Source organism: Erinaceus europaeus, chromosome 4 (genome assembly GCF_950295315.1).
Source record: "Erinaceus europaeus chromosome 4, mEriEur2.1, whole genome shotgun sequence".
Taxonomy (NCBI): Eukaryota; Metazoa; Chordata; class Mammalia; order Eulipotyphla; family Erinaceidae; genus Erinaceus; species Erinaceus europaeus.
The window spans coordinates 86,387,884-86,400,523 of NC_080165.1; the positions used below are offsets into that span (position 1 = coordinate 86,387,884).

The 12,640-nt window shown below is 41.6% G+C and overlaps 1 protein-coding gene across 1 annotated transcript in view; it reads left to right on the forward strand.

Annotated features, from left to right (window-relative positions):
• Positions 1–12,640, forward strand: part of LOC103107678 (dystonin) — a 552,693-nt gene that overhangs the window by 146,965 nt on the left and 393,088 nt on the right.

Below are 12,640 nucleotides of genomic sequence, written 5' to 3' on the forward strand. Positions count from 1 at the left end.
CGGCTTGGTGATAGTTGCCTCCTTTAACTGTTGTTTGTCTAAGAAGGTTTTGATCCCTCCATCTAGCTTGAATGAAAGTCTAGCAGGATATATAATCCTTGGTTGAAACCCTTTTTCATTCAGGGCTCGATAGATATCTTGCCACTCCCTTCTGGCTTTTAGAGTTTGAGTTGAGAAATCTGCAGAAAGTCTTATGGGTTTTCCCCTGTATGTGACTTTTTGTTTCTCTCTTGCAGCCTTTAGGATCCTTTCTTTATCCTTACTTCTTCTCATTGTGACTATGATGTGTCTTGGTGTTTTCAGGTCTGGGTTGATTCTGTTTGGTACTCTCTGGGCCTCTTGCACCTTGATATCCTTTCTGTTATTCAGGTCTGGGAAATTTTCTTGTATTATTTCCTCTAGAATGTTTGCTTCCCCTTCCTCTCTTTCTTCCTCTGGCAGGCCAATTATACGAATGTTACTTCTTTTGAGATCATCCCATATGTCTCTGTTGTTGTTTTCAGTGTCTCTCAATCTCTTTTTAAGCTCTTTCACCTCTTTCTTAGTTTTCTCTAACTCATCCTCTGTCTGACTAATTCTGTTTTCTGCTTCTGTTAGTCTGCTTTCCCTTGCCTCAGCTTCTTTCTTCATTACAGCTATTTCAGCTTTCAGTTCTCTAATTGTCTCAAGATAATCAGTATTTTCCTTTGGGTCTCAACTGTTGTTTCCCTAATACTGCCATTTCTTTCCTCCAATGTTGTTTTCATTTCTGTGATTAATAAGTTTATTATTGCTTGCATACTTTTCTTATCTATGGTTACTTCTGACTGATTTGTGGTTTCTTCTGGGCTCTTGTCTTCATTCATTGGGGTAGCAGTTTTATTTGTTTTTAATCTACCCATTTTTTTTTTTTAATTTATGTGTTTCTCTCTTTTTTTTTTTTTTTTAATGCTCTGTTGTTCCTCAGTTGTTGTGTTTTGAGCACAAGTAACACTGTACTAAATACCTTTATGACAATTGCACTCACCAACCTCCGGAATAACAGTAGCAACTGAAGTAAGTATTGAAGGAGTTTAATCGTTACCAGTTAGCCAAACAATTTCTCCAGTCCGTGAAAAAATAGTAACCAAATCCCAGTGAAGAAAGAGAAAAGGAAGAGAGGATAGCAAGAATAGACAGTTATGCAAATCTACTATCCAGTGTATATTTTAAGGGTAACAAGAGTGTAAAGGGAACTAGAGCAGAGATAGACACATAGAGAGTCCACTCTGGGTCAGATTTCTTCCCCAAAGTAATTCACAAATTCAGAAAGGCAAAGAAGAAAGAAGTGTATGACAAGATTAAAAAAAAAAAAGAAAAAAAAAGAGAGAGATAGAGAGAGATAAGAGAGGGAAAAGGGAGAAGATAAGAAGAAGAGTTGTAATTAAAGAGCAGTGCGAGGAACTTCCCAAATGTGTATCAGTGAATTAAAAAAAAAAAAAAAAAAAAAAAACCTGTTTGGTGGTATGGGGTATCCTGCTAGTAGCTGGTCCCAGGCACTGCTTATGGGGGGGGGGGGGCGGCGGGAAGGATGTATGCTTGAAAATTAAAAGGAAGAAAAAAGAATTTTTTCCCCTACTCTAATTCTTAACCCAAATTAAGTTATAGACACACCCTTGGTATGACCGTTATGGCCCCTTATTGGCTGGCCTGCTAAGGGCAGAAAATCCTATTGTTTACACGAGATGTGTCCGGAGCTCAAAGGCTAGCCGCTTCTCAATCCGCCATCTTCCGGGAAACCCCGCCCTCCAGACTTTTTTAAAGGATTTCTCAAAAATGAAAACTAGCTCCAAGTCCTTTGATCCAATGAGAGCTATACTCAAGAAGTCTTTGGATCCACCCTCAGGGTCGCGGTGGACCCTGGCGACTCCCAAGAGGCAGCCCCCGAGCTAAAGTGCTCTCTCCGGGTCCTCTGCCCGCCGCGCTCTGCAACCGGCGGAGGAGCCGCCTTCCTGGGCTGGCGGAGGACAATGCCCGGCGCACTCGCCTTGCCTGGCGCCGCCTGGGAATTCTGGCACCCCGCTAGTCCGTGTCACCTTTGCTCTAATTGTTAACCCAAATTAAACTGTAATCACTTCTTTGGTGCCCCCCCCTTATTGACTGGCCTGCTAAAGGCAGAAAATCCTACCGTTGCTGACGATGCTATCAGAGCACTCGCTGTTAGCGATTTCTCAGGCCGCCATCTTCCCTGATTGGTTAACTAACTTTTCAAGGTAAGGAAGAAATCATAAGCCACTGATTAATGAGCTCTTTTATTTATTTATTTTTTATTTAAGAAAGGATAAATTAACAAAACCATAGGGTAGGAGGGGTACAACTCCACACAATTCCCACCACCCAATCTCCATATCCCATCCCCTCCCCTGATAGCTTTCCCATTCTCTATCCCTCTGGGAACATGGACCCAGGGTCATTGTGGGTTGCAGAAGGTAGAAGGTCTGGATTCTGTAATTGCTTCCCCGCTGAACATGGACGTTGACTGGTCGGTCCATACTCCCAGTCTGCCTCTCTCTTTCCCTAGTAGGGTGGGTCTCTGGGGAAGCAGAGCTCCAGGACATATTGGTGGGGTCTTCAGTCCAGGGAAGCTTGGCCGGCATCCTGATGGCATCTGGAACCTGGTGGCTGAAAAGAGAGTTAACATACAAAGCCAAACAAATTGTTGAGTAATCATGGACCCAAAGGTTGGAATAGTGGAGAGGAAGTGTTGGGGGGGGTACTCACTGCAAACACTAGTGTACTTCTGCTTTCAGGTATATATTTTGCACTTGTTTATGGATACATGTGAACATATGCTCTCTCTCACAGAACCTGGTCTATATCTAGGTTTTGGTACTTTGTTAGGAAGTGATCCACCTGGGATGGAATTAAGAGAATACAATGAAAGGAAAGGTCTCACCCCAGTAATGAAGCTGAAGGGCTGTCATTCCACATGTGAAGTCTCTGGACACAGTCTGAGCTGAAGCATGTTGAGGTGGCAATCTTTGCGTTGATTAGGTTGTGATCGGCTGATGCAATAATAATTTGATATGGATTGGGAGAGGCATGCGGGATAGTGGGCCCTATCCAAGGGTTCCAAGACTGGGGGAAGTAGGGGCTCTATAGTGGAGATGTGAGGTTCCTGCTGTCTTAGGGTTCAAAAAGACACTCGATAGTTAATGTTATCATCACATTAATTGGTAATTGGGTTAACTTTGAAAAGTCCTTTTGTTAGGGTTTGCTGTACAGTACCCAGTATCTTGTATATAGCTGTGCTATTGGTTGCTTCTGATCTACTTGGTCTAGGCTTTTGAGAGAGTCTGCATATCAAATACACAGCCTATATATTAAAAAGACTCAGTCTGTGTTTTCAAAACTTCGAGACATACAATTAATTTCCCCCCTCTCATATTAACTAGTGATTTATATGACTACATTTTACTAGTAGTGTATATAAAACACCATTCCCACCACCAAAAGACTGTGTCCCATCCCACTCACTCACCCCTGCCGGGCTGAGCTTCATTGACGCGAGACAGACAACCTGGGACTCATGGCTGGGTTGTACACAGTATCTCTTTATTCATGCAGGACACAGCACAATCTAAGCCGAGCTAAGCTAAACTAAAACTACAACCAACTAAAACGAACAATGCTGTCCTTATATACTTTCCAAGTAGGGTGTGAACAGGATGTGATGTAGAGAGGGTGGAGAGAAAAGCCACTGGTGAAAATCAGGGTGAGACAAGGAGAGGGGGCGGAGCAGGCGAGAATTCTACCACTGAACCACCAATGCCCTGGAGGGAGGGTGGTGCTTTATGTAAATATAAAAGTGATTTATGTAAATAGACCGCAGCTTTGAGTGGGATCAAACCAATCCTTATACAGGCATACCGGTGCTTGGTTAAGCAGAACTGGCATACTACCCAACACACCCCCACCCCCCACTGGCCTAGGAAGCTGCATGTCCACCCTCCTGCTCACCACAGGGTTTTTACTTTGGTGCCCTACTTTCAATTTAGTCAGATCCTGCTTTTAGTTTCCCTTTCAGATCTTTTTTCTCAACTTCTGTTGATGAGTGGGATCATTCCATACTCATCTTTATCTTTCTGACTTAGCTCACTTAACATAATTCCTTCTAGCTCTGTCCAAGATGGGTCAGAGAAAGTGGGTTCATTGTTCTTGATAGCTGTATAGTATTCCATTGTGTATATATACCACAGCTTTCTCAGCCACTCATCTGTTGTTGGGCACCTGGGTTGCTTCCAGGTTTTAGCTATATGAATTGTGCTGCTATGAACATAGGAGTACACACCTTTTTTGTTGGGTGTTATGGAGTCCTTGGGGTATTACCCCAGGAGAGGAATTACTGGGTCATATGGAAGGTCCATGTCTAGCCTTCTGAGAGTTTTCCAGACTGCTCTCCACAGAGGCTGGATCAATTTACATTCCCACCAGCAGTGCAGAAGGGTTCCTCTGTCCCCACAGCCTCTCCAGCATTTGTTGCTGCTGTCTTTTTGATGTATGCCATTCTTAAGGGAGTAAGGTGGTATCTCAATGTTGTCTTAATTTGCATTTCTCTGACAATCAGTGACCTGGAGCAGTTTTTCATATGTTTGTTAGCCTTTTTATCTCCTCTGAGGTGAATGTTTTGTTCAAATCCTCTGCCTATTTTTGGATGGGGTCATTTGCTTTTTTGGTGCTAAGTTTGCTGAGCTCTTTATATATTTTGGTGATTAGTTTCTTGTCTGATGTATGGCATGTGAAGATCTTCTCCCATCTGTGAGGGGTCTCTTTGTTTGTTTAATAGTTTCTTTGGATGTTCAGAAGCTTTTCAATTTGATGTAGTCCCATTGGTTTGTTTCTGCTTTAGTCTTTCTTGCAATTGGGTTTATTTCATCAAAGATGTCCTTGAGGTGTAGGTGCGATGATTAATGAATTCTTTTTTTTCCTTCCCTTACGGGTTATTGCTGGGGCTCAGTGCCAGCACTATGAATCTACCACTCCTAGTGACCATTTTTTCCTTTTTTTTTTTTTCATGTTTTTTGTTGTTGTGTTGTTGTTGTTGTTTTTTTTGCCTCCAGGGTTATTGCTGGTGCTTGGTGCCTGCACCAAAAATCCACTGTTGCTGGAGGCCATCTTTTTTCCATTGTTGTTGTTGTTATTGCTGCTTTTGTTGTTGTTGTTGTTGTTGGATATGAAAGAGAGAAGCTAAGAGAAGAGGGGAAGAAAGGAAAGACTGACACCTACAGACCTGCTTCACCATTTGTGAAGTGAAGCGAAGTGACTGCGCCCACCCCACCCCACCCCACCCCACCCCCCGCCGCCGCGCTGCCAGGTGGGGCACCAGGGACTTGAACCAGGCTACTTGCACCCATCCTTGCGCTTCGCTCTATGTGCTCTCAACCCAGTGTGCGATACCTGCAGACCTGCTTCACCATTTGTGAAGCATCCCTGCAAATGTGGGCAGCTGGGGCTTGAACCTGGGTCCTTGTTTATAGTACTATGTGCGCTTAACTGGGTATGCCACTTCCTGGCTCCCATGATTTTCTTTATTAGATATTGCGTAATTCACAATTGGGTATATAACCAGTTAGAATTATAAGCACTCTGAATTCTAGAAATAAATTGAGGGGAGCTGTGAATAATAATCAGATTTAATTTTTATCCCAGGCTCTTATACCAATTAGCTAGCCTTGAATAAATTGAATACATTAGATGAATGATTGCTAAGGTTTCTAACCATCCAGTACTATCTGGCTTAATAAAGTAAATCATCACTTATTCATTTAGAAAACATTATTTCTTATGCACTGGCAAGTATGTTAGATACTTAAGCTGATAGACAAAACATTACTGGCCTTTCATGTTTTTTGCTGAAATGTGAACTTATCACTTTATCTTGATCTTTCCAGTTAATACATGACATCATTTTCCAGTAAAGTTTTTGCTTATTGTTTTTTTAAATGATTTAAAATTTTTGGATGGAGACAGGGAAATTGAGAGGGGGAGGAGGAGATAGAGAGGGAGAGAGATAGTGAGATACCTGCAGTACTGCTTAACTATTCGTGAAGCTTTCCCCCTGCAGGTGGGGACTAGGGACTTGAACCTGTGTCCTTGTGTGCTGTAATGTGTGCATTTAACCAGGTGTGCCACCACCTGGGTCCCCTTCCACTTATTGTTCATGACACTCACTTCATTTTTTAATTTTGCAAATTATTACCACATTCATCTTCTCCCCTGCCCCTGAAACAGTTACAACTTTTGAAAACCCCTTTTAAAAAAAATGTTTTCTGGACTTTTGATAGTGTTTTCAATCAATCAGTGGTTACATTTTTTTTTATTACTAGTGCCAGACCTTATTATCTATTACTGGCATTGAAATAAACAGTGTTTAGGGAGGGTTTATTTTATATATAATATGGTTAAATAGTACTTTGAAAGAGATTCAGATTTGTTGATGTCTTCTACTCTAATGAATGAAGGATATGTCAGCTTGTTACCTTTAAGCAAGTGCAAATGACCAAGTTTTGGAAGTTTAAAAATTGTTATCCATCTTATAATTGTATTCTTGCATACCTAAGTCTGCTTTTTGTTTAGTTAAATGCTTTTTTTTTTTTGTTTAATTAAATATTCAAAAATCTTGAAGGAAGTCCTAAGTATCTCCTCTGAGTCTTCTTCCCTCTCTTGTTAAAGGCAAGACTTCTTTCATGGTCATTCTAGTTCTAAAGCGGTGTATGTGAATCATCCCATTCTTTGCTCAAGATTTTCAAACCCATGCTTTGGAGATATGGCCTGAAAACTAGGGATTGTGGTCTTTAATTATGAAGCATTTCCATTCTTGGGGACTACTGGTGGTGGTAGAGATGCCATGATGTACTACAGAATTGTTAAGGAATAGCATATAGAAGAAATGTATGGAAAAAATGAAACAGTTACACAGAAGTAGTGATTACAAGTTATTCTAGACTTGCAACAAAGAAAGAATGCTGATTTTTCAATGTTGCACTTGGTGTTTATGGGTTTGGGGTACCACAGCCATGATAGATTGCCTGCTGTAGGTGTACCAGTGCTCTGAAGCAATAAAAACTAGATTAAAGTTTATATAAGTTGGAATTACTGCATAAAATTAAAACATCACACCACTTAGAAAGGTTGTTCTTAAACCCTACTGACATTGACATATGACATTGACAATTTGGTCCAGTATGTTGTGGCTGTTTTCTACCTTACTACAAGACACAGGCTTCAGGCAGGTGGATCCTGACTACTGAATATGCTTGTACTTTACCCCGCCTTCAAGATTTACAGTTTGAGAACCCATTGGAATCTGGAATCTTTATTTCTGCTTTGGATCTGGACTGAATAGGGAACATATTCCTATGTGATCCACTTAGTAGGAACAGTAGTTTAAGAGATGGAAAGTTTGCATTTGTTCATGCCTAAGGTGGTGTGTGTGTGTGTGTGTGTGTGTGTGTGTGTGTGTGTTAGAAAAGAAACAGGCACAGAAAAAAATAGCTCTTGATATTTCTTTTCTTCTTCTTCTTTTTTTTTATGTAAACCGGAGCACTGTTCAGCTCTGGCTTATGGTGGTGTGGGAGATTGAACCTGGGACTCTGAAGCCTCAGGCATGAGAGTCTGTTTGCATAACCATTATGCTATCTACCCCACCACAGCTCTTGATATTTCTATGAATTTGAAAAATGGAGTTTTTTTAGGTAAATAGTGATGATCTACTATGTGAGATATCAATATTTCAGTGTATAATGCTATGAGTTCATTTTTTTGAAATAAAAAGACAATTTTCATTGGTTGAGATAATCTAACCTTCATTTAACCAGTATTTTAATTCACTATTACTGTTTTTTTTTTTGTCATTATCACTTGGGGTTGCCCTGCCTTGAGCTGACATTTTTAGATAGAAAGGGAGAAAGACGGAGAGACACTGCAACACTGAACTTCCCACATTGCCGTGGTTCTCCTAGGTGGTGTACAGGGGCCTCAAACCTGGGTCACACACGTGACAAAATAGGCACTTACCCAGGCGAGCTAGCTTGCCAGCTCCAAGTAGAATTTTAAAAAGAGAAAATGTGGGCCAGCATTTAACTCACCTGGTTGATCATACACTTTACTGTAGGCAAGAATTCAGGTACCGGCGCCCTGCATCACATGGGAGCACTACACATGACCCTAAAGGAAGTTTCCTGAAGGTGGAGTAGTTCTGTGGTGTCTTCCCATATTTTTCTTTTTCTTTCTTTTTTTTTTTCCCATCTCTTTTTCTTTTTCCCTCTTTGTCGGTCTGGAAATCATGTAGTTGTGCAGCCCTGACACTAAGTAAACGGAGAAATTGTGTAAGTCGACTTTTTGGAATTTACAAGTGAGTTTCTGTAGAATAACCCTTTGGTTAGTTGAGAACAACTGGCAACTGTTTTTGAAAAATTGTGTAGAGAAGTTTAAAGAATTAAAAACAAAATTTTAAATTATCTTCATTTATTGGATAGAGACAGCCAGAAGTTTAGAAGGAAGGGTAGATAGATAGGGAGAAAGACAGAGATACACTTGCATCACTGCTTCATCACTCACAAAGCTTTCTGTTTGCAGGTGGGGACCGAGGGCTTGAACCTGGGTCCTTGAACATTGTAACAGGTGTGTTCAACCTGGTGCACCACCACCTGGCCCCTGAAGAATTTTAGAGGGCCCCAGATGGTCGCACACTGGGTTGAGAGCACATAGAGCGAAGCGCAAGGATGGGTGCGAGTAGCCTGGTTCAAGTCCCTGGTGCCCCACCTGGCAGCGCGGCGGCGGGGGGTGGGGTGGGTGGGGTGGGCGCAGTCACTTCGCTTCACTTCACAAATGGTGAAGCAGGTCTGTAGGTGTCAGTCTTTCCTTTCTTCCCCTCTTCTCTTAGCTTCTCTCTTTCATATCCAACAACAACAACAACAACAAAAGCAGCAATAACAACAACAACAATGGAAAAAAGATGGCCTCCAGCAACAGTGGATTTTTGGTGCAGGCACCGAGCACCAGCAATAACCCTGGAGGCAAAAAAAAAAACAAAACAACACAACAACAAAAAACATAATTATGGGGTCAGGTGGTGGTGCACCGCGTCAAGCACACATAGTATGAAGCACGAGAACCCACTCAAATATCCTGCCACCCCACCTGCATTGGAGAGGGTTACTTCACAAGCATGAGAATGCTGCGGCCCTGCTTCACCACTAATGAAGCTTCTCCCGGCATATGGGGACCTGGGGGTCTTTGAGCATTGTGACATGTGCACTTATCCAGGTGTGTCATGGTCTGATCCCCAATAGTTAGTGCTCTCATGCATTGCTGTGACACTGTGATTTGTTAACTATCTTTTTAGGGAAAAGAGATTGCAGCTAAAAACACCAGTATGCTCTTTGACCTATTTATGCTTCAGAATGTTTTCTTTTCTTTTTTTTTTTTTTTTGTTGCCCTTGTTTATCGTTGTTGTTATTATTGTTATTATTATTGCTGTCATTGTTGGATAGGACAGAGAGAAATGGAGAGAGGAGGGGAAGACAGAGAGGGGGAGAGAAAGATAGACACCTGCAGACCCGCTTCACCGCCCGTGAAGCGACTCCCCTGCAGGTGGGGAGCCGGGGGCTCGAACCGGGATCCTTACGCCCGTCCCTGCGCTTTGCGCCACATGCGCTTAACCCACTGTGCCACCACCCGACCCCCCAGAATGTTTTCTAAATGTAGACTTCAGCACATCCTGCCATTGGCAAAATACTGGAAATAGCTTGAATGCCTACTAGTAGGAGAGAGTTTAATACAGTTTTGATACTTTAATATCTTGGACTATTAAGTGAATGTAAAAATATTAATTAGCTCTCTTACATATTGGCCTATAACATTTCCATGATATTTTAAGTGATTTCTTTTAAAAATTTGTCTTTATAAGGAGAGAAAAGTTCTATATTTGAAACATAAGGAGAAGTATTAAAGGTAGAAAACAAGATTTAAGGGGCCTGGTGATGGATGGCGCACCTGATTGAGTGCGAATGTTACTGTGTGCAAGGACCCGGGTTTGAGCCCCTGTCCCCACTTAGAGGAGGAAAGCTTTGTGAGTAGTAAGGGAGTGTTGCAAGTGTCTGTCTGTCACTCTCTCTCTCTATTATACCTTTCTCTCTTGATTTCTTACTGTCTCTATCCAATTAACAGAGATAATAAAATGAACAAAAAAAGAAAAACAAGATTTAATAATGGTTAACTCTGGAAGGTGAGATTTCTGCTTCTAGCCTCTGTATTTTACATTCAAAAGAGTGTCTGTTGCTTCTGTAATAAATCTCTGTATCACCACAAATAAATTAAATATTTGCATCAGTATGTTGAAACTTTGGGACAAGTTTGCTCCTGTGACTCTGAGGGGTATAACTAATATGCAACACTGTGCAACACTGTGGGGTTAAATGACATTGACTTCACAGACCATCTGGCATGTTCATAAACAATTCACACACTGATGGTATGTGTGGCTCTTTATGGCTGAGATGGTTCATTATGATCTCAGCTATCATTTTCAGCATCTAACTTGATCATGTATTTGCAGTCTATCTTCCTTGGCAAAGTCCGATGAGGTGAGAAGGCACCGACTTAAGGGAAGGCATGTAATAATGTTCTCTAAGGAGTGTTGTCCATAGCCAGTGATAGATTCATTCATGTTCATGTTCTGTTTCTCTTACCATTATTACTCAAAGGTAGGGAAGGCCTAACACCTCTCATATTTATGGAATTCCTTTGGTGCTATCCATGGTGCCAAGATTTGGACCCAAGCCCTGATGCTTGGGAAGACATGCTTTACCTGCTATGCCACCTAAACCTTCTATCCTTCCTTCCTTCCTTCCTTCCTTCCTTCCTTCCTTCCTTCCTTCCTTCCTTCCTTCCTTCCTTTCTTTTTATAAAAATGAAACACTGACAAAAACTATTAGATATCTCCCACCATCAGAACTCCATATCCCCTCCCCTCCTCTGATAGCTTCCCTATTCTTTATCTCTCTGGGAGTATAGACCCAGGGTCATCATGGTGTGCAGAAGGTGGAAGGTCTGGCTTCTGTAATTGCTTCCCTGCTGAACATGGGAGTTGACAGGTTGATCATACTCCCAGCCTGTCTTTCTCTTTCCCTAGTGGGGCAGGGCTCTGGGGAAGCAGGGCTCCAGGACATATTGGTGGGGTCGTCTGCCCAGGGAAGTCCGGTTGGCATCATGGTAGCATCTGTAACCTGGTGGCTTAAAAAAGAGCTAAAATATAAAGCCAAACAAATTGTTGACTAATCATGAACCTGAAGGCTGGAATAGTTCAGATGAAAAGTAGGGAGGCCCTCCGTTTTGTAGATAGTTAGTAGGCCTATTTTGGGTATATTCCAAAGAGCCCATGACTATACTAGTTTTGTTTTTCTTTTCTTTTTCTTTTTTCCTGAGCCTGACATCTGGTATGTAGGTGGATCCAAGTTATTGTCTGGGGAGATGATGTCATGTCTGGAAAAAGGACCAGAAAGCTGGATCAGGGAAGAGGGTAGCTCCCAGATATGGGAAAGGTGTATAAATATTGTTGACTATAAACTTCATCGACTTGATGTGATCTGGAGCCCATATTCAATTCAGTTTAGTAGCTTATGTGACCTCTGAATCCCTGTAGATCTGAGCTCACATTCTATGGTCATGAGTAGGAATGTTGCAAGGTGCCCCAATTTCAGGATCCATAATACTATAAAATTTACTGAATGCCCATGGCATCTGCAAAGATGCAAAAGACCTTGCTCTTAATTTTAGAGATCTTGTGTACTTAATCTCCTTGAGTTCAATTTCTTTCTTCCTTTCTTTCCTTTTCCCTCCCTTCCTTCCTTCCTTCCTTCCTTCCTTCCTTCCTTCCTTCCCTCCTTCCTCTCTCCCTCCCTCCCTCTTTCCCTCCCTCCCTTTCTTTCTTTTTAAACTTTCTTTATTCTTTTTATTTATTGCATAGAGACAGCCAGAAATTGAGAAGGAAGGGGGAAGATAGAGAGGGAGAGAGACAGAGAGACACCTGCAGCACTGCTTCACCACTCTTGAAGTTTTCCCCTACAGGTGGGGACCAGGGGCTCAAACCTGAGTCCTTGTGCATTCTAACACATGCATTCAACCAGATGCACTACCGCCTGGCTCCAAGTTCAAAATTCTTTAATTTTTAAAAATTATCTTAATTTATTGAATAGAGACAGCCAGATACTGAGGGGGGAGTGGGAGAGAGAGACAGAGACACCTTTAGATTTGGTTTATTACCCGTGAAGCTTCACCCTTCAGGTAGGTACTGGGGGCTTGTACATGTACATGTATGGTAACATGTACATTCAGCCAGCTGTTGAATTCAATTTCTTAACCAAGTTAAATAGAGCTATTCTGTGTTCAGATTCACTGATCTTATTTACTCTTGTAGTGTTTAATTTGATATCAATTTCATATAGTATATTTTTCATCTCAAGTTGTCTACTTTAGACTTTTTAGAATTTCAGGTGTTCTGTGTCTCTTCTTTATTCAAACTTTATTTATTTATTCTCCTCCTCCTCCTCCTCCTTCTTATTGCTGGGGCTTTTTGTCTACAAGCAACTACATCATTCCTGATGGCACTTACTGTTTTCTT